The sequence below is a fragment of the Protopterus annectens genome, chromosome 1.part1 (assembly GCF_019279795.1).
Source record: "Protopterus annectens isolate FY-2018-M chromosome 1.part1, PAN1.0, whole genome shotgun sequence".
Classification (NCBI taxonomy): domain Eukaryota; kingdom Metazoa; phylum Chordata; order Ceratodontiformes; family Protopteridae; genus Protopterus; species Protopterus annectens.
In genome coordinates, this window is record NC_056726.1 from 1,365,718,425 (window position 1) to 1,365,739,433 (window position 21,009).

A 21,009-nucleotide genomic window follows, 5' to 3' on the forward strand; every position below is an offset into this window, starting at 1 on the left:
GGACAGGACATAAACCATTGGGGGAACAAATAGGGACCATACCTCTAAACTGCCCCGATTTCCAGGGACGTCCCTGATTTTGACTCAAATTCTAACTCTGTCCCGCTTAATCCCTCCTAAAACTAGTGACTTTTGGAGGAAAGGTGGTGAATTACACGTAATGAATAATGACAACAATTAAGAGTTATAAACACAATTTACCTCAGAAAATGTGTATGAATTCATATGCTCTGAGTCTGTCAATGTGTCAGGTTAATAGCACTAATAATTTAAATGTGTCCCTGATGTTGTTATGACGTGTCCCTGATTCAGTTGATATTTGTCCCCAATCATTTGAGAGGTCTGATAGGGACAGAAAGCACATATTCCACTTACCACCTTAGAAAGATGATAGAATATTAGGTATGCAGTAGCATGACTCGGCTGAAGGATGTGGGTTCCAAAACCCAATTACTTGTTTGTATTGAAGAGTGTCAGTTCCCATAAATTAGCCAGACTGTAAGAGGAACACACCAATAATATGAATCAAACTCTGGACAGGCCGCAGATTCCATACAGTCGAACGGCATGCTTTCGCCTAATGGGCAGCCATTCCCGATAATGTAGGCATGTATTCTGATGTAATAGGCATCACAAGGTAATATCATAATCCTCACTCCCACCCAGGGGTGTGAGTGTCAGATGCAAATACCAAATGCAGTGCATTTGCAAGTGCGGGAGCAAGCGGGTGTAAGCCTGTTTGGCCACCAGTATGTGAGTATTACACTGGTGAAGCAATGTAGAGGCTAACTGAGTGTAAGAAACTGTAACCAGAGGTTAGCATTACTTAGCTCTGCACAAACCCACGCACACCCACTCACAACTGCTTTAATATGCCTTAATTACTCCGTTTCCAATGGCCTTGTTCTGCCCGGCAACAAAATAAACGGCCTCTGCAAGGCTCGAAACCAGGAGCCTGCACACACAGCTAATGTGATTTACCACTAAGCCATGGCAGATATACAGACATCAGATGTTATCACAAACATATCATCCAGCGCAGTCATTCAACAGTATAGGAAATGTATTCCATCATGTAGATGTATGTGTGTGTGTTTATGACCAGATATAGATACATACATATATATAGATATATCAAGAACATCACATGTGACAACAAAGCATTACAAAGGAATGAAAAGGGAAACACCAGCAACGCCTGTATTATGTTGTGGTGTTGTCCTATGTAATATCAATACTCCCTCAGACAGACATGTGTCATTAATACATGCAAACATTTGTACATTGGCCAAATACATCATTTTATTTACATTAACACAACAGTTCCTGTCCAATCATTATGTGAGAACAGTACTCTTGCAAGGTGCTGTGTGCAACATTATCATCATGAAAAAGGTAAATGGTGTAACCATAGAGGGACCGGTAGTGTTGTGTGTACAATGGGGTCATCTGCATCACATGTTCCTGGAACCTTTAGGAGTTATGTGCATACCAGGATCGTGTGCCTGAGAGACAGGGGTGAGGACAACTGGAGTATATTGTGATGCATATTAAAAGTGTTACATGTGTCCAGTGGACATGTGTGTGAAATGGGCAGCTATGTATAGGGCAAATGTTGTTCTAGGAACTGATCGTTTTTTTGTTTCCGTAGGGTGAGAGTGGGATGTGGGGGAAGGAGAGTAGGTATGCTCATGGAGGATAGGTTGGGTAGGATGACAGACAAGACATCATACAGGGTCGGTATATGACACATGTGGGGGGGATACATCTTGGATGGGGAGGGGTGTTCGGCAGTCACAAGCCCATGAGCCCCCAGATGGAAACAGTGGGACGGAGGTCCCCAGCCATGGGCAGCCACCACTGCACCAAAACAGCCGCAAAGGTGGCTGTGCTGGTGGCTGTCTAGGAAGGGCAGGCTCACCCTGTAAATGTGACACATTGCCCTTGAGCTGGCGTATCTGGCCTCAAACGTCCTTATTGAGCCCCTACGCACCACGTCCGGGACTGTACAACAGCAGACAAGTTCCTGTCTGGTTCTTCTCCCGGGGGGACAAGCCCAATCCTCAGTGGTGGTTCCACCAGAAGGTGGTGCAGAGCCAACAGAGGTGGAGGTCCAAGGCTGGGCCCAAGATGTGCTGGTGCCTGGTGCCATGGCCAGCTGAAGTGGGACAGGAGGTTCTGCCAGGACCTCCAAACCCATACAGCTTATGGTGTTGCAGTTTTATCACAGATATGGCTTAATAATAGTTAACAGCATTTAGGATTGCTTATAACAACATGCATAGATATGACCATCAACCCAACACAACAGATGGTATACATTTGCAGAGGGAGCACAACACATGCATATATACTGCATGACATCTGTACAGAGTATAGAAGACTTGTGACTGCAGCTATGAACAGTGGCCCATTTTTGGCATGTCATTGAGAACCCCAGACAGTGACTGTCATACCACTGTTTCATGTGACATATGTCCAATCAGTGATGCAATGGCAGTAACTCTCATCACTATCACCATGTACTGACTGCAGTCCTCACACTATGCTTCTGCAGTTCACAGATATGTGTTCAGTGAGTAACACAGGAAACAAATGGTTCCACACACTGACCAGTCCACAGATGGCCCTACAGATTAGGGTTCCCTCACAAACAGAGCACTGTCTTGTCAGTTTTAAAACATGCAGAATAGCCATTACCACACACAACTTGTTAAACTGGCAGTAGTCTCAATGAAGCATAGCTACACTTACATGCTGTAGTCATGTCTGGCACATCATCCTCCTGTCTTTAGGCTATTTTCCACTGTGTATGTTGTTTGAGGAACATCCAGATATCATCTGTGATGCCGTTTACCAAACACCAGATCCAGGTTCCACTCACAGCGACTGTCATGGGCAAACACCAACATGATGTTCCTAGATGTTGTACTGTGTTTCCATGCAATTGGCTATGGGAACATCACCACAGCTGTTCCACATGCAATCAGCTAGAGGAGGACTGCAATAGGTGCAGAGGCCATCACCTGATCATGACCATCACTTACAAAACACAAGCTGCTGCTGAGCAGGTGTACAACTCCACATCCACCAGAGAGTGTGTGGGAGGGACAGACAGAGGCAAAGTACATCAGAGAAGGGCTTGGAAACTAAAACCTAAGCATCGTCTGTCACACACATACCAGTACAGTAGTTGAAACCCCTGACTGACTAGTCATTACTATTACAAGTGCATGCAGTTACTCCTTGTGCCACAAAGCTGACATGTTGGTGTGCTGTAAGAACATATATGTGTGCTGGTGAGCGACATCTGCAACAGAGATATAGTGGACATACATTAGGTGTAGCACACATGGCTGTCCACATGAACGGATGTCATTGTCAACACAACCACACTCTCTAATGGACTCTGACACATTGCCACACTTTGTCAGGCCTACAAATACACTTCTTAACTACTTAGTTTTCCACACTGCAGTAATGCACAGGTATGACACGCACCACAGGGGATACCTGGAGGTTCTATGGGCTAGGGCATGTGACCATGTCTGACATCAGTCAGTATGCCAATGGGAGTTATACTGGGTGTGACTGTGGTTGGGAGCATCATACCCCACATGCAGACATAAGGTGCCATTACTGACATGCATGTGTGCATTGCTTCATGAGTGTGTAGTGGTTGGCTGTGCAAGATGGCTGTACAAGGCTGGATGAGGGGTAATCCTTGGCATCATGCCACCTGACAATGGTGTGCAGTGTGGTACAGGGGTGTAGTGTCTGCAATGTCCCACACAGGTGGGTATTGTATGAACTGTCCTGACATCCTGGTTAACATTGTGTATGGCCATTGCTTTGCAATGCATGCCATGTCCTTGACATGGACATTGCCTGGGATGTGCACATCCCACAATAATTTACAGTGACATGTACAAGTGTACCTGGTTTGGCTGGCACATGTGTACACAGACTGTTATCCTCAGATATGCCAATACTGGCCTGGTGTGGCAGGACCTGCTTATGGACAGCAGGTTGACCCTGCACCTGCGTTGATTGCATGATACAGGTATTCCCTGGTGTCACTGGCATCAGTCCATACAGGGCACATGTGTAAGGCATTGTATGGCCTCTGTTGATTACATTTGATGGCACCACATATGTTGCAGACATCCAGTGGGGAACATAGTGAAGGCACATTGTCTGCAAGTATGTGCCTATTGTACTGCTGTACAGAGTGCCATGCCCTCTGCAGCCCACTGCAATCACACCATGCCTACTATCTGTCATCAATGTGCAGGGTACTAATAACATAGCGGGATATTCTAGGCAAGTGTGTTTGTGTATGACACATGAGTTCAGAATGTATTCCTGGTAATAGTAGATTTGCATACTTTGTTCACCAGGCCTTTTGCCAGATGTAAGGGAATGGCTTGCCAACACAGTCCCTTGGCTGATTGACATCTGTACTCCTCGTGAGGAAGACATTGTGACATATAATATGGACACCATATAGGAAAACTACAAAATCCGCTCCCCAACATGTCCAGTGGTTAGACACTCACAGCCACCTCCACACAGGCTCTGACTGTCACACACACACCTGCCATGTCTTGGAATAGAATTCCTACCTAACTAGTTTATCACACTACAGCATTACGCAGTTACAGTACATGCTATGGAGATTACTGGGTTACAGCAGTTCCAGAGGAGTATTACTAGGTGGGTGACAACAACAGGATTGCCAAAGGTGGTTATGTGACTTGTAAAGAGTGTGCATACTCTAAAAAGCATTGCTCCTTTCTCAGGCAGACAGACAGACACAGTTGTCCTGTCTTGGAATAGAACCCCTACCTAACTAGTTTATTGCACTATAGCATGCTCTACAGAGATTACTGGGTTACAGAAGTCCCAGAGGTGTATTTCTAGGTGGGTGACATCAGCAGGATTGCCAAATGTGGTTATGTGAATTGTAAAGAGTGTGCATACTCTTAAAAGCATTGTTACTTTCTCAGACAGACAGACACAGTTGGCCTGGCTTAGAACAGAACCAATATTTAACGAGTTTATCACACTACAGTAATATGCAGATACAGCATGCGCTATGCAGAACACTGAGCTACAGTAGTCCCAGAGGTGTATTTCTAGGTGGGTGACATCAGCAGGATTGCCAAAGGTGAGTGTGTGAATTGTAAAGAGTGTGCATACTCTAAAAAGCATCATTTCTTTCTCAGGCAGACAGACAGACACACACACACAGTTGGCCTGTCTGGAATTAAAACACCTACCAAAGTAGTTTAACACACTACAGCATTATGTAGTTACAGCATGTGCTATGGAGATTATTGGATTACAACACTCCCAGAGGTGTATTCATAGGTGGGTGACATCAGCAGGATTGCCAAAGAAGGGCATTGCAAGTGCACTGTGAGTTGTACATGTCTGTTACCTGTGTGTACCTGCTGCTTACTGTCACAAAAACACATTTACACCTCCTTAAAAGTGGCTTATGCAGTCCTAATTGACAGTATTAACAAGGCTTGCAGGTCTTGAACCCTGGATCATGCACACTGAGGTCACTGGACGAACCACTAAGCCATCTAGGTTGCATACATGCTGCGTGGAGTTTATAATGCACATCTTACTACAGGTATTCCACAGTACTGAAAACAAAAGGGACAGTCACTTTGTGTACATATGTACAGTACCCTTGAATGTACTGCACTCTGTGAAACAACAAAGACAAGTCTACATCTGTACGACTGTCATAACTATATATATATATATATATATATATATATATATATATATATATATATATATATACACACACACACACACACACACACACACACACACACACACACACACACACACACACACACACATGTCTGAACACCCTTTGTGACACAGAAGGGTTCCAGAGGAAGTGATATGTACACAAAACAGAGGTATCTCTTGTGTTATAACATTTACATGTTAAGCAGTTCACCAGAGAAGGGATGGTTGTTGTGTATGTGGAGTTTGGGGTGGGGAATGATGGCTAATATAATCTACCCTGGGGATTGTGGAGTTAGGGTGGGGGAATGATGGGTATGGACTTACACCCTGCCGACCACTTCTGTGTCACTGCTCGACAGTGGCACATGAAAATAACATACCCAACTGTAGTCATGATTGACTGTGTACTTTTACCATTCCTAACTATGTAATGCTTTGTAGACACCGGTCATCACAGATGGCTACCATGGTGTGCTAAAAGACATTACACATGTGTATGCCTGGCTACAGGGTAGTCACACACACACAAATACATACACACTTGCCAGTATTGTGCATACATGTCTTGCCTATGTAAAGGTAACTAGTACAGTGGTATGCAGTTGGGGTATGTGCCACAGAACACATACAATTACACTTACTCTGATTCCACTTCCGAGCAGGGTGACATCACAGGACTGATTACTTGCAGTGGGGAGGGGAGAAGAGAGAGGTTTAGCAGTTGACAAGGATAAAGGCCAGTTTAAAAGGTGGTATCTCTTTGGAATGCAGCAAAACCCATGCTCATGACAGGATGCAGACACAAGTACACACACACAACCACTTGCTGTCACACACAAACACACGCACACAGTTGCCAGTGGTGGAATCAGAACTCCTACCTATCTACAGATCACTATTACAGTACTACACAGTTATGCAACGTGCCACAGAGTTTACACATTCCAAGGTAGTCAGAATGCCCTTATAAGATTGAGGAAAACAACAGGGAGACTGACAGTCACTAAGTACATAGCTGTAAACCTGTGTGTTTAAAGTAGGTGTCCATTACAACCTTTATGCACAAACAAGGCACATCTGCAGGTAGTACATAGGTAGGCCTGAGAGGTATAGTTGTAGCACAATAGGAACCTGAACTGGAGTATGCCCATCTGTGGAATGGACAACTACTATCACTATACAGGGTTACAGTGGGCATGCTCATAGACTTAGTAGCACAGGGCCATTTGGGATGCACCATGACTACAACTACACAAGGTTATACTGGGCATCCTCTTACCCTTAGCAACAAAGGGCTTATTGGATGCACTGACTCAAATTACACAAGGTGGCATTGGGTACGCTCATACACTTAGTAGCACAGGGCTGTTTGGTATGCACTCCGATTCTAACCACAGAAGGCCACAGTGTGCATGCTCATACACTCACATGTACAGAACACATTGTTATGGACTCCTATTGTAAACACGCAGGTTTTCAGCTATGTACATCTTACCTGTCAGTATATATACACATCATACTGGTTTACTACCTGATACTTGTATGTGGCCCGTAAAATGATATCAGAGCTGTTGGACATGCTATACTTAAAGAAATCCCAATCCCTCAGAGCCACACACTCCAGGGATCTAAACTTTGTCATCACAATAAACAAAACATACTGGAGGGATAGGTTCTTGACCCAGAGACTCCCCAGACTCTGGAATAGATTGCCCATACATGTCAAGCACAGTGCTTCTTTGGCTCTCTTCAAAAGGAACCTTGACGATTGGATGGGAGAATGGAAATTCACTCCGGGGATCATGTCAGTCGCCCTGCTAGACATGGGTCCAGGGAAGTAAATATTGTGGGAAGAAATAGCCAGGGAATTGTTATGGCTAGGCTTGTATAGGCCCTAGGGCTGATAGCCTAGTACCAACCTATGAACCTATGAACCTATGAGCCTATATATCTGTGTCTGTGCTATGTGATGCACATGCATACATGTACATGAAGTACTGACATATATATGTTAAGTATACACATTCATGCATGTGTGGATATGACAGACAATAGGTTACCTGGGACACACAGGCAGATGCTACCTACAGCATGTGTAACACACCTTGCTGCCCTGAAAGGCATACATTGATAGCAGGTTGTGGACAGTGGAATTATACGTAGAACAGTGGCATGTGCAAGCATAATGTGTGTGCCACATTATGTAATGGTACTGAGGTGCAGGTGTCAAGATGACCTCTCCTGGCTATGTTAGTAGTTGTCATTATTAGCAGGACTGTTACCCTAAGTATGTCTCACATTGGTCATATACACAAATTCTGATGCTGTCTGTCACCTTACATGAGGCATTTGCTACAAAGCACATTACTGTCACTCGCAGTGATGTCATGGAGTGGCAACTGCTAGACCTAAACAATGAGCCAATGTCCTGCTGTTATTATGAGGTTGTCCAGTGTCTGTCATTCCGGGCTGTCATGACTGAATGGCAAGCCTTCAACACAGCGCACATGCATCCATGTTTCACGTGTGTGTGCATAATACCTAGGTCACATTTACCCATATAGCCATATTCCAAGGCAAATGTCCTACACACAGAAGTAACACCCTGACACCTACAAGATAATTGCATTGGATGCTTATACTAACCAGTGCTAGATGTGTGGCTTTAGTAATCCATTTGCTTAATGTAGAACCTATAATGGGGAATACTGACATCTATGCAGTGTGGAACACCTGGCTGAAGGCTCTGTAGTGCACAATTGCACTGCCACCATATAACTCAGATCCAGACATGTGGGCCATAACAGTGGAATGGACCATTCCAGGTGGTGGTGTCCACATATTCATAAATGCTACTCACTTGTAAAGGCCAGTACTCCGATATAACTCATCACAGATGAGTCAGGTACAGGTGACAGTGGCAAATGCTGCATTCTAGGTTGTATCCTCATATACATCCACCACCTTGTCCTCAGACTACCAACACACATCCATATGTGGTATGACATAGTATGGTAGACCACCAGATAATCTTCGATTGGTGGACTGTACCTAGGCCTACATCAATTGTGCAAAGTACCCATGTACAGACACAGCTTCATAATGTGTTATGCAATGCAATAACACCACTGTTTGTAACCAGCTCAGTTGTACACATACCAGGGTCCCTCAGATGTTGTCAGCATTAACACGGTCAACTGTTGCTGTACACCAGTAAACAACACCCTCATGGTTGGATATGACCTAACTGTACCTGCCTTGGATATGTACATCCCACACTCACACAACATAATGACATTACCATAGCTTTCGTTATCCTTTCTACATACAGGTGGCTACAGTCATTACACACATGCACATGGCAGATAGCATGCTAACAGCACATAAGGTTTGATATCTATGTTAACAGAGGTAATATTCCCTCTCTACTGTTCACCTATGACACCTATCATATCATACAACACCCCATGTGGCATGTATGTCATTAGACATGTCCACCTAATGCAATGGCTACAAACATACCCAAATAACAGGATCATAGGACCTACACAAGGCCTGTATTGACAGACTCACGGAAATCCAGCTCTGCTCTGTATGTTCTTGAGTAGTCACAGGTGATATGTTCATGACATGTACAGCCATGTGTGACCACAGCTCCTACATATACCCCATGTCAACAATTGCAAGCCATGCATGCTGAGTGCTGTCTGGAAATTAGCTTTAGTACCACAATAGCCAGTACATGCTGGGGTGAGAAGTTTACAAGCCACAGGCCTCACACATGCTTGAATGAGTGTACTGCCTAGCTCTAACAGAGCACATTGCTGGCACTCTTCTAGTAAATATGAGGTGTGTGTGGCAAATATGATGTGCTCACTGTTGACCATTACAGTGCCCTGGCTTCACCATGGCACTGTCAAATAACATTTTGTAGGAGCATGACATGGAATAATGCTGCATGTGTCTTGCTGATATGTGCTGTTGTCATATATGTACACTTGGCTACTCGGTGAAGGTGGTGGTGTCCTACCTGTACATGAATACAACATCCATTATGGTGTAATGCTTGGCTATTTTTCACACATGGCGTGGGGAAGGTGTGTAATGTATCATCTTGACCTACTAGTGCACTTAGACTGCATATGTGTACATGTATTGATGTTTGTGTAGATTCCATGCGTGTGCAGTGTCTGATGTCTGAAGGTGACTGTTATCTTAGTAGATTATGCTGTTGCAATACAGCCTCAACATTGCCAACTGCATATGGTGATATGCTTTAAGTACAGTAATCTGTACATGAGGTATGGACAGATGTTTGGACATGACTACTAAGTGGTGGGGCTTGTTTGCAGATGAATGATTACTGAGGACAGCTCACTGGTGTGTTACAACCATTCCTACAATAACCTGTGTAACTGCTAAAGTCAGGTTTTCTTAACTGAAGTGGAAGACAGACAATGTAGAATGCAGTAAGGGTAACACTGAAGGCAAATCTCATGACACCTGTAACAGTAATACCTCCCCTGTGCATATATTGTGCATATATCAGCACAGCTGGCAAAGGAAAGAGTCAGCAAGCTTTGTGGCAAATGCAATAGTGCTGTACTTCTGTAATACCTATCATGAGATAGGCAGGTGATTGATTTACAGTACTGGCATGTGTGGGTGTGTGTGTCCATATATGTCACATATGGTTGGGAATACATCCCACATATTTTTACTCTTATGAACACTGTTGTTGACACCAGTACAGAGGTGTAGAAAGAAAGGCATAGGCAGTGGTTGAACCTCACACATGTAAAGTGTCTGTATGTGTGTGACATAGGTGTATATCTTTGTGCATGCCACAGTGTGTGTGTGTGTGTGTGTGTGTGTGTGTGTGTGTGTGTGTGTGTGTGTGTGTGTGTGTGTGTGTGTGTGTGTGTATGGCTGTCAGTGTGTATGGCTGTCTGGTCCCTGGAGTGAGGCTGTATTTTACCATAGTGAAATGTTAATGCCCCCTCCCCCCATCCACTCAATGCAATCTAGTATCTCTGTTGATATCATCAATCTTAGATGGGCAATCTAACTGCCTGTTAACATGTACACCCTGGTCTCTGACCTGTTGTTACATAGCCTACTGATGGACCCCCCCCCCACACACACTCACTGCACTGTAGTATCCCTGTTGATGTCCTCGATCTTAGGCCATTCTGACTGCCTGTACATGTGTAATCACTGTGGCGCGTCTTGTAAATGCATAGTACTATAATGATGATATGCACATAAGCAGGGGTTCTCATCCGAACACTGGCAACTGTGTGTGTGTCAGAGTGTGTGTTACTGTGTCTGTGAATCCCTGAGTGTGTGAGTGTGTCTGCATTTGTATGCTGTCATAGCAGTGGGTATTACTGCTTCCCAATGCGAAGCCACTATTTCCACTGGCCTTTACCCTTGTCATCTGCCATACCACTCTTTTACCTCCTCCCCGCTCCAGGTAACTATACCTGTGATGTCACCCACTATGGATATGATGGCTCTGAGTACAGTAGTAGTGTCATGCTCTTGGATCATTAGAACAGTAAACATAATTGAAACATGGGAGAATACAACTGTGATGTGGAAGCTACAAAGTGCATGCAGATATTGTCATACTGACCTGTGGGTAGTCAACATGTACATATGGGACACTAACTGCAAACACTGACATCCGCTGGCACATGCAACTACACCTGAAAGAGGAAGGCAGAACATCAAGATCAACATGCTGTTAGTGTTGTTACATGTTACATACTGTCAAATGTACAAAATGCATTCTAAAACTGTAATACATGGTATGTCTGCTGCCTGTCAACACTACTCAATAATATTAATCTACAATTGTCTACCTAGTAAAATGCACAGGGTGATAATGTTTGCCAGAGGCCTAGGCTGCACCATTGGATGACATAATGTGTGTGTGTTAGGGCCTGTGATATCATTGGGTGTGTGTGGATGTTATGAGTGTGTGTGTTGAGGTGCCCTACATTTGTTTCCGGTGTGTGTGTGTGTGTGTGTGTGTATGCATGCACACAGGTCTGGCATGTGGTTGGTGCACACAGGTGTATTACTAACAGCTACAGATTGTACAAGGCAGGTTTTACAGCTCACGGTGTCCGGCCACGGCCACGTGACCTGTGCCTGCCAGGGGTTGCACGGGCACTACCAGGCAGAGGTCCAGATTGGGTACTGTCTGATGACACATGTCCACTAGAATCGTGTCCCTGTTGGGACCATCCAGGACCATGTGCACATGTTCTGCTGTGTCCTGGTGTGAACTGCACAGAAACAGCTGCACTGCTGCTGCTACCGCCACTATGGGAGCAGGCATGTGCAGTAGCATGTTCACGTAGACCTTCAACAGGTAATGTAGCTGACCTATGTCCACGTGCCCGACGCCTCACTCCCACCAGATGTTCCAGCACAGACATTCCACGCTCGAGGATTGACATGTCATGGTCAAGGACTCCCACCATGTCACCCAATCGTCTATCCAAAACAACTGCAAGATGATGGTGAGCATTTGCAAGTGCCTGGATGTTGTCAGTTAATGAATGGACAGCAGGCCTCTGAAGCCTCTGACCTTCTCTGTTGTGCCATTCAGCATGTGCCTGTGCCTCCATTACAGCCTGAAACATGCATCTGGTGACTCCAGCTGATGTGCTTTGTCTTGCAGGGGCATGTTGGCCAGTGGTCCTCCTAAGAGCAGTGCTGGGCACACGCCTGTGTGGGACGTCACCAGTCAGTTGACTGGGATAATGGTGTGCAGGCACACCTTCCATAGTCTCCACACTTCCCTGTTCCATGCTACCACCCGCCAACTGTCCTTCCTCTATGGCCAGTGGTGATGGGGTATGTGTAGGCAGGGGAACTGTGTGCAAGGATGAGGGAGATACAGGTGGAATGGCAACCAATGGCACAGACTCAGCCCCTGACAACCCTGCCTGCGCTTCAATTATACTATCATCATCACTGCTACAGTCTGTAGGGACACTAACATCAGGTGGAATGCAGGACGGCAACTCACCTACATCAACACCTGTGAGGGGAAGACAAGAACTGTACATTACAAGTTATATCAGACACACACACACACACACACACACACACACACACACACACACACACACACACACACACACACACACAGACACACACGCTACATGCAGGTGATATGGCAGATGGCATTCAGCTTAGCAATTATAGTGGTAGTTATCATACATCCCTGAGTTGCACACAACAGCATGCATGTGTTATAGCAGATGGCATGCACCTTACACAATTATAGTGGTGGTTAACATACATACCTGTATTGTACTATTTGTGTTAGTAGCCTATGCCCCATACCTGCAACACAATACATACATTTTGCACCATTGCACCACACTGCCATGGTGTGTGCAACTTACACCACATGTTAACAGACCATCGCTGACCTTTGTACATCTGCCACTGATGCTTTGTGTTGGTCACTGCCCCTATGTGTGAGGACATGAGCAGAAGGGTATGTCGACTGCATACTATGTTTGCCTGAGCCCTAGCTTGCATATCGTCCCCAAAGCTGTGCATGTCTGTTCAACATTATTCTGCCTACCCCTGAGCTGAGTCTAGATATTGTGCATGTGGCTGTACATACATGTTTGACATGGCAGTCTCCAACATTGAAATGGTGCCACAGACCAGCAAAGGTTTACAGTGCACCAGCCTGCTGTGTGGCATATGACCTTGCCAATCACATGTAGTATGGCATGTCTTCTGCTGACGTGTTGAATGACATGCATACATGTGTAATACAATGGTGTCCTTTCCAATCTACAGTAAAGTAATGGTGTCCCAATGCAGGGATGTGTTATACCAACATGGGCCTTCAGCTGATGCAATGTTGTCTGTCCGCACTACAAATATGCAGGAACATACTGCACATTGAGCTGATGTGCATAGCCATGGCAGGGCATCATGTGGCTTCACAATTGCTATACAGTGTGAGTTACTGACACAGTTCATAGCCATGACTATGTTCACATACAATACATATCTAATGTGGAATGTGATCCACATCATTGAGGTGTATACACAGTAAATCCTAATGGGGAATGTGTGACACAGGTCATAGAAGGGTATACGGATGACACCTCTGCACATCTGCAACCATATTATTGATGCCTGGCAACTATGCTCACACATGGCTAACTTAGCAGTACTTTATATTCCACATGCCATCTGTGTACCTCACACACATGAGGAGCAGGCATGACAGTGATGTCTGACACCAGCAAGGTGAATGTCCTGTATCTGTGGCTTGATGTGGATGTATGTGTATGTTGTGCAACACATGCATGTATTTGGATACTGTCTAGGTGAATGCTTTCATGCCGTGACACACTCAAGATGTTCAAGGCATGTTATGTGGTGGTTTCATGTTATGCCTACACAAGCTGTGCACAGGCCTGTATGATGTTTAGTGTTTTACATCTGCAATATCACCATTACACAAAGGGCATAGTTGTATTGTGTCAAGCCAATGTACAACAGGTTGTACACACATGCACATCACTTCTACTGTGTGTGTTGCTTCATGTCTGTAGCCATCCTCCATGGCCATGTGTACACATGCTCTGTCTAATGGTTGTGATGGTCATCTTATTTCACATGCCAGTGTTATCCCATATGACATACACCCATAGATGTCATATGCTCCACTGAGGACAGGGTTATGTAGACAAAGGGTGGTATGTATGGGATGTGAAACATCATGTTTTGCAGGATACCTGAGCAGTGTTGCAGTCAGCCCACTATATGTCATGGACATGTTAGATAGCACATGACATTGTGTGACATTCATAGCAAGGGTATAATCCACAAGGGTGTGTCCTGTGGGCCGGTCATACTCCAGCTCCAACACATTTAGAGTGTGTGCATACATATGCTCTCTGTACAGTACTGTTCGTATTCCCAACATGTGTAATGCTGATATGTATTACCTGTCCCTACAGTGAAACACACCTCCACCATTGTATTTACTGTTGTCCACACATCTGGCAATGATGGTTTTTAAGGTTTAGTGTAGGTGTTTCATATAGTCTTCAATTGTTTCACATGGGTAACCACTGTGATGCATTGCAGGTCTGACCAGTGTCTATTAACAGGAGCACCATACATTATGTGTATGTCAGTTATGGCAGATAGCATGCAATTAATATGACCTATGCATTATCAAGCCTGGTAAATAATAACAATCTCACCTGACACAGACTGCTGTCACTGCAAAACACTAGAGGTACCTAAACAGGAGTGTCACAGCAGTAATATCATTATCCACACCTGTGTGATAGCTACAGGGTGCAAGGCCCATGTTAGCACATAAGCCAGTACAATACACTATACTATGGAGTATGCACATCTGTGCATACATAGAGTAGCAGACTATAGTATGTGGCATGTGTGCATACATGCCTTGCATATGATGTTACATTATATATTGTACAGTAACACATGTAACTATGTGAAATATAGTTGTGTTATATGTGCAGTACTGACTTACCAGGCAACTCCAGGCTCGGTGGTTGAGAGACACCCATCTCCACAATACCAGCTAAAGCTTGTGGATGGAGGTCTGCAGATGTCCCCAGGTTGGTCAGTAGCTCCTCGGTACGTGTGAGTGGGGGCTGGGTGAGTGGCCCCCTCACCTGTTGCACCTTGTTCCCTAGTGATTGCATTAGCACACTGTTTCACCCATCTTATGAGGTCAGTGCAGTGTCTGCGCACCTGCTGATAGGTGCGATTGTGACCGCCAACATCATTTACCCTCCTGCAGAGTTCCTTCCAAAAGGCATCCTGCTGCTGTGCATCCTGTGGCATACTCTGATGAAGTTTCCTGAAAGGAAATGAAAGCACTAAATCTACTGTTTTTATTGTGTTCAATAAACTGTTATCATATACGGTTGCAGAGTGATTATTATTCTGTGGTTTTGGAAATGACAACGGATTGCCTGTGGGACTGCCTTCATTCGGTTACATTTATTAAGATTACAAATAAGTCTTTGCAAATCTACATGACACTAACACCACTGACATGTATAAGTCACACACATTTGGCACTTACTGGTGATGTGATGTCATTGCCATATATGTGTGTGTCATGTGATGACATTGCTCATACTCCATGTGGATGTTGCCTTGATGTGGGCATGTCTGTTTGCCTGTACTGGTGTCTTTACCTATCAGCACATGCCTGGATGTGTTCACATTAATGCAATCAACCTTAATGCTGTGTATATGACACATATATAGTCATACATAGCCGTTAGGGCCACGACCTGTGACCCTGCAGACTTGCAAGTATGTATTTGTTTTGCCATATAGATCTACATGGCACTGTACAGCTGTGTAGTACGCTGCCATGTATTGCCTGTGTTGCACATGTGTAACACATGGGACAATAGCTAGCCTGAAGGTATTTGCAGGGCTGGATATTAACTATAGCATGTATGGTCATAGTGATCTAGTAGGCTATATGCTCTGGGCCATTTATGAGCCTAGGCAGACAGGTTACCTAGCTGTAGGCAACAGGCAGGTAAGTTTCAGTGGCCAGTTCAAGCAGAGCCAAGGAACTGATCCACAGGGTTACTGATATATTTGGCATGCCGTCATCACACCATGTCACAGAGAGGGGTGATGTGCAGCTTTGCTGGACAGGGCTGCATAGTATGGCAAGAGTTGTTAAGTGCATGCTACAGAGATCTGTCAGGCATGTTGTGATCCTTGTTCTAGAAAGGTGGATGTCCATGAAGTATGTGTTTATTTGGGATCATGATGTGTTAAGTGTAGCATGTCCAACACCTTTGGCTTGCATATGGCTTTATTTAGGGTAGGCTGCATGCTACATAGTGCAGCTATGGATTGGGAAGGGCAGTGTAGGCCATCTACACATGGGCAATAACCTTTAAAGGAAATATGTGATCTATTATGGGTCACATGGGTGTTGAGTATGTCTGAGCAATTATCTCTATATTCCTGGATGGCACCCTGTCACGATTAGGGGTGCCACATATGACTACCTGTCTGGTGTGGTGAAGTAACTATCAAAGGAAAGACTACTGTCCAGCTGCATCCCATATACACAGTTGCCATAATGCTGACCGCTGCCTAGGTGGTAGTTCATGGGTACAGGGTTTGTAACATAGGGGATGATAATCCAATACTTAGCTGTCAGATTGTGGCCAAACATCACACACCACACATCTGACACACAAAGGCCCTTCTGCATGTTGAACACAGCACACATTAAGTCAACTATTGCTCCTAGCTCATAGTCATTTGCAAACATCAATAGGCTGATGCCTTCTGTGTTAGTTTGTGTGGTATAGATAACAAAGAGGTGGAGTACCAGGAATGAACCCTGTATCACTGTGGCTGGCACTGGTTTGATGTGCGTGTATTAGTCAGACACCTTCTGTAGTGTTGGCTCTGCCAGCAATGCAGTTGCCAACCACTCCTGTGACATAGGAATATACACCTAGTTTACTGAGTGTAGCTGGAACACAGTATGGGTGATGGTGTCCTACAACCTGGCAAGGTCATGATATGCAGTGTGAATCAAACCTACTGTCATCTACATCTGTACTGAGTATATCAAATACATTGATCATGGTTCATGGCCTTACAGACCAGACTCAGCAGGGTAGTTGTGCACTATTTCCCATTATCAATGGTGTCTCCCCCTTTGTGGGGTGTGATAACTGTTGCTGTGCACCATTTGGTTTGTACACAGCCTGACATGGAGCTATGATTGAACATGATGTGTATGTGGATAGCTGATTGTTCTTACATTTGTGTAGGATACACCCTGGGATGTTGACAGGTCCAATGAAAGCTGTATGTATGGCTTTAGAGAGTGCAGCTTGTACCTGTATAGTCTTTATTACAAGTGCCCTGTAGTGTACATAGATATATTACTAAGTGTACCTGTTGGGGGGGAGGTGGGAGTAGGTTTAGGTTCTCCAAGACCCTATCTGGATGAACAGGTGCTACCTCTATAGGTGCAGTACTTCCCATGCCATAGTGCTGTGCAGCACGGCAGGTCTTGTCATTGCCATTATGATTAATGACACAGCTATAGAATGCTCTGTGCTTGGCCTCATAATATGTGGCTGATTAGTTTCACAGTAGTTTTGTGTGGTTTCATATGGTGTAACTGCATCTTACTGAACCCGACCAGGGATCACCTACACTCATGTGTGTTTGCTCTTGCAACAGTTACTACCTTCTGTGGTACAGTGTAAAGCATGGTACCACCAGTTTGCCTTCTTGTTTGTGTTTGGTTGAATCCTGGTTTTGTTTCACTGGCACAATCACTGCACATATGTGACTGCTTAAGTTTCATTTGTGTAGGATTCAGCATTTGCACATGCATTGTCCATCTGCATGGGTGCCATGACAGTCACCACTCTGCTCTTAGAAAACATAACATTGGCATTGGAGACTGACTATGTGTAGCATACTGTTAGCCCTGTTTGTGTGACTACTGTGATCCAGGTCATTGGGGTTGATGGAATCCAACATGCATTGAGCACAGGTATTGGTACATGAGGAGTCTTCTCAGTTCATAATGGAATAGTTGAAAGTAGCCATTATTATGGTTTTCTGTCTCAGACCTAATCTTCCCCATTACAGCATTTTATGACAGTTGGGAAATCCGCGGCATGGTGGGTGATCTGTTGCAAGGTGCAATTTGAATTCCACTTTGGCACAAAGGTAGTTGCTCAGTATAATGCATCTGAAGTTATGCAAGTGAAACTAGCATGGGGGTGTACATATCCTTCAGGAATATGGACACACCTGTGGCCCATGTGTTCCAATAAAGGATAATGGGCAAGAGGTGAGGTATGTGTTATAACATGGTCATGCAGGTGTGCTCTCCGGAGCATTGAAACATGTGTCAGCCACTGCACATATATGTTCTCCATGTTAGGGATTGACATATGTGTGTCCATATAGTGTTTCTGACATGTATCATTGTGTAGTGAGACCCACAGCTATTGCTTGGCTGTCCCTGTAACAGCAGTGGACCTTCACTTGAACTGTGCATGATGAAGGCACTATAGGGGAAGCATGAGCCCTAGGCAGTATCCAGATTCCCAGGGGTGACATGTGCAGGCCCTGTCTGGCAAAGCATCATGGTCTGTCAACCATGTTATCCCAGGCAGACAGATACTGGATACCCTTTGACTTGCACCACTACACTAGACAATTGTAGAGTACAGTCCTTTTGTCCCTGTACTGAAGTATCATTCTGGCCAATGGCAGAATGCTTCCCAGGCCTTGGGACATATCTGCATGGGCTACAAGACCTGACAGGTCCTACATGTGTTTCCATGCCATTCAGGCTACTGCATCACAGGTTCTGCACAACAACATGGAATATGCCAGAACCATGTGTATAGTTCAAAAGGTGGTCTGAGTGTATGGGTATGTGGCAAATCATGGCAGATAGGCAGCTAACAGTATGTATGCCCTCATATAGGTTGGTGTGTAACATAGTGCTAGAGTTTGCATTCACAAATGAGTACTGTTGGGCATGTTTCCAGCCACATATTCTGAGGTGTGGCACAATTATGCAAACTATGTCATACAGTTTGTGTATTTCGGTGTTGGTCTCTTCCAGCTTCGGAGGTCACTTGTTTGGCCAGATACTTAGAAGCATCTGTGAATGTGTGTGATTTCTGGTAGTGTGTGTGGGTGTCCTTACTTTGTTCTGGTAAGGGTATGTGTTGGTTGTGTTGATGAGATGCATGTGTTAATCTACACCTCATGACTGTCCGGTCCAGTCATGGCTGTAGACTGGGCTGCCTTCCAGCTTACCCATGTAGCTGTATCCCAAACAATGTGCAAACAAACAAATGTGCAAACAAAATAACTGGTGCCAGAGCCATGGCCTAAAGTTAAACGCCAAGAAATGCATAGTCATACCCTTCGGGAAAAACAAGGTTACCCCTAGCTACCATATAGGTGGCAATCCACTGAGCACAGAAGAGGTTATCAGGGATCTGGGGACCCAGGTTGACAGTAACCTTTCGTTTGACACTCACGTTGCTAAAGTAGTTAGGAAGACCTTCTACATTGCCCACCTGATCATGAAGGGATTCACATCTAGATCAAGGGAGGTCATCGTCCCCCTGTACTCATCACTCATCAGACCAATGACTGAGTACAGTGCCCCATTCGGAATGTATCTGACCCAACACCTGCAGCAGCTGGAAAGGCCCAAAAAGTTCCTCACCAAAAGGATAAAGGGTCTCAAAAATATGTCTTATGCTGCCCGACTGAAAGAACTCCAGCTCTATTCAGTCGCCAACACCGCTGCTCAGAGGTGACCTGTGCCTGACATACAAGGCCATGTCAAACCCAGATTTAATGAACATGCTTCACCTCAAAAAATCTAGATCCCTCAGAACTGCAAGGGCAGGAGACTTAAACCTTGACACGGTTATTAATAGGACGTGCTGGAGGGACAGATTCATCACCCAGAGACTCCCTATGCTGTGGAACAAAATCCCAGTACATGTGAGGCAGAGCACCTCGCTGGCCTTGTTCAAAAGAAATCTTGACCAATGGATGGGAGATCGCAGATATACCCCAGGGATTACCTCAGTGTCACTGCTTGACAGAGGCACAGCAAAATAATGGGCATAGTTTCCTTCAAACTAAAGGGGTGGCGAAAGCCACAAAACTCTGGGCTAGGCTTATAAATGCCCTTGGGCAGATAGCCTAGTATGAACCTATGAACCTATGAACCTATGTGTGGGGCATGGTGTTAGGTGGGTTTGGCAGTGTACATGTTATAGAGATTACATTCCCCCAGGATGGTGACACGCACAGAGCTGACATTAGTAAACACCAGTAGCTGACTAGTGGAAATGCCTGTATAAGCATTCAGTACTACAAGTACCAAGTACTGTATTTAGTTTACGTATTGCTTATGATGATGTTTTAGACAGTGATGCTTACATGTAAATATTTGTGTTATGGACGTGACAACACTGACTATTACGGAAACATTGTAGCTACCTTTAGCAGCAATCCTCCTCTGAGGAGCACATCACATTCTGTTAATTTTTTACAGATGATGCAAGTGTCTACAGGTCTCTTTCCACCTCTGGGTATATACTCACATATCCACCAGGACCATGAGCTCTGTTGGGCACAGACACCCACTCT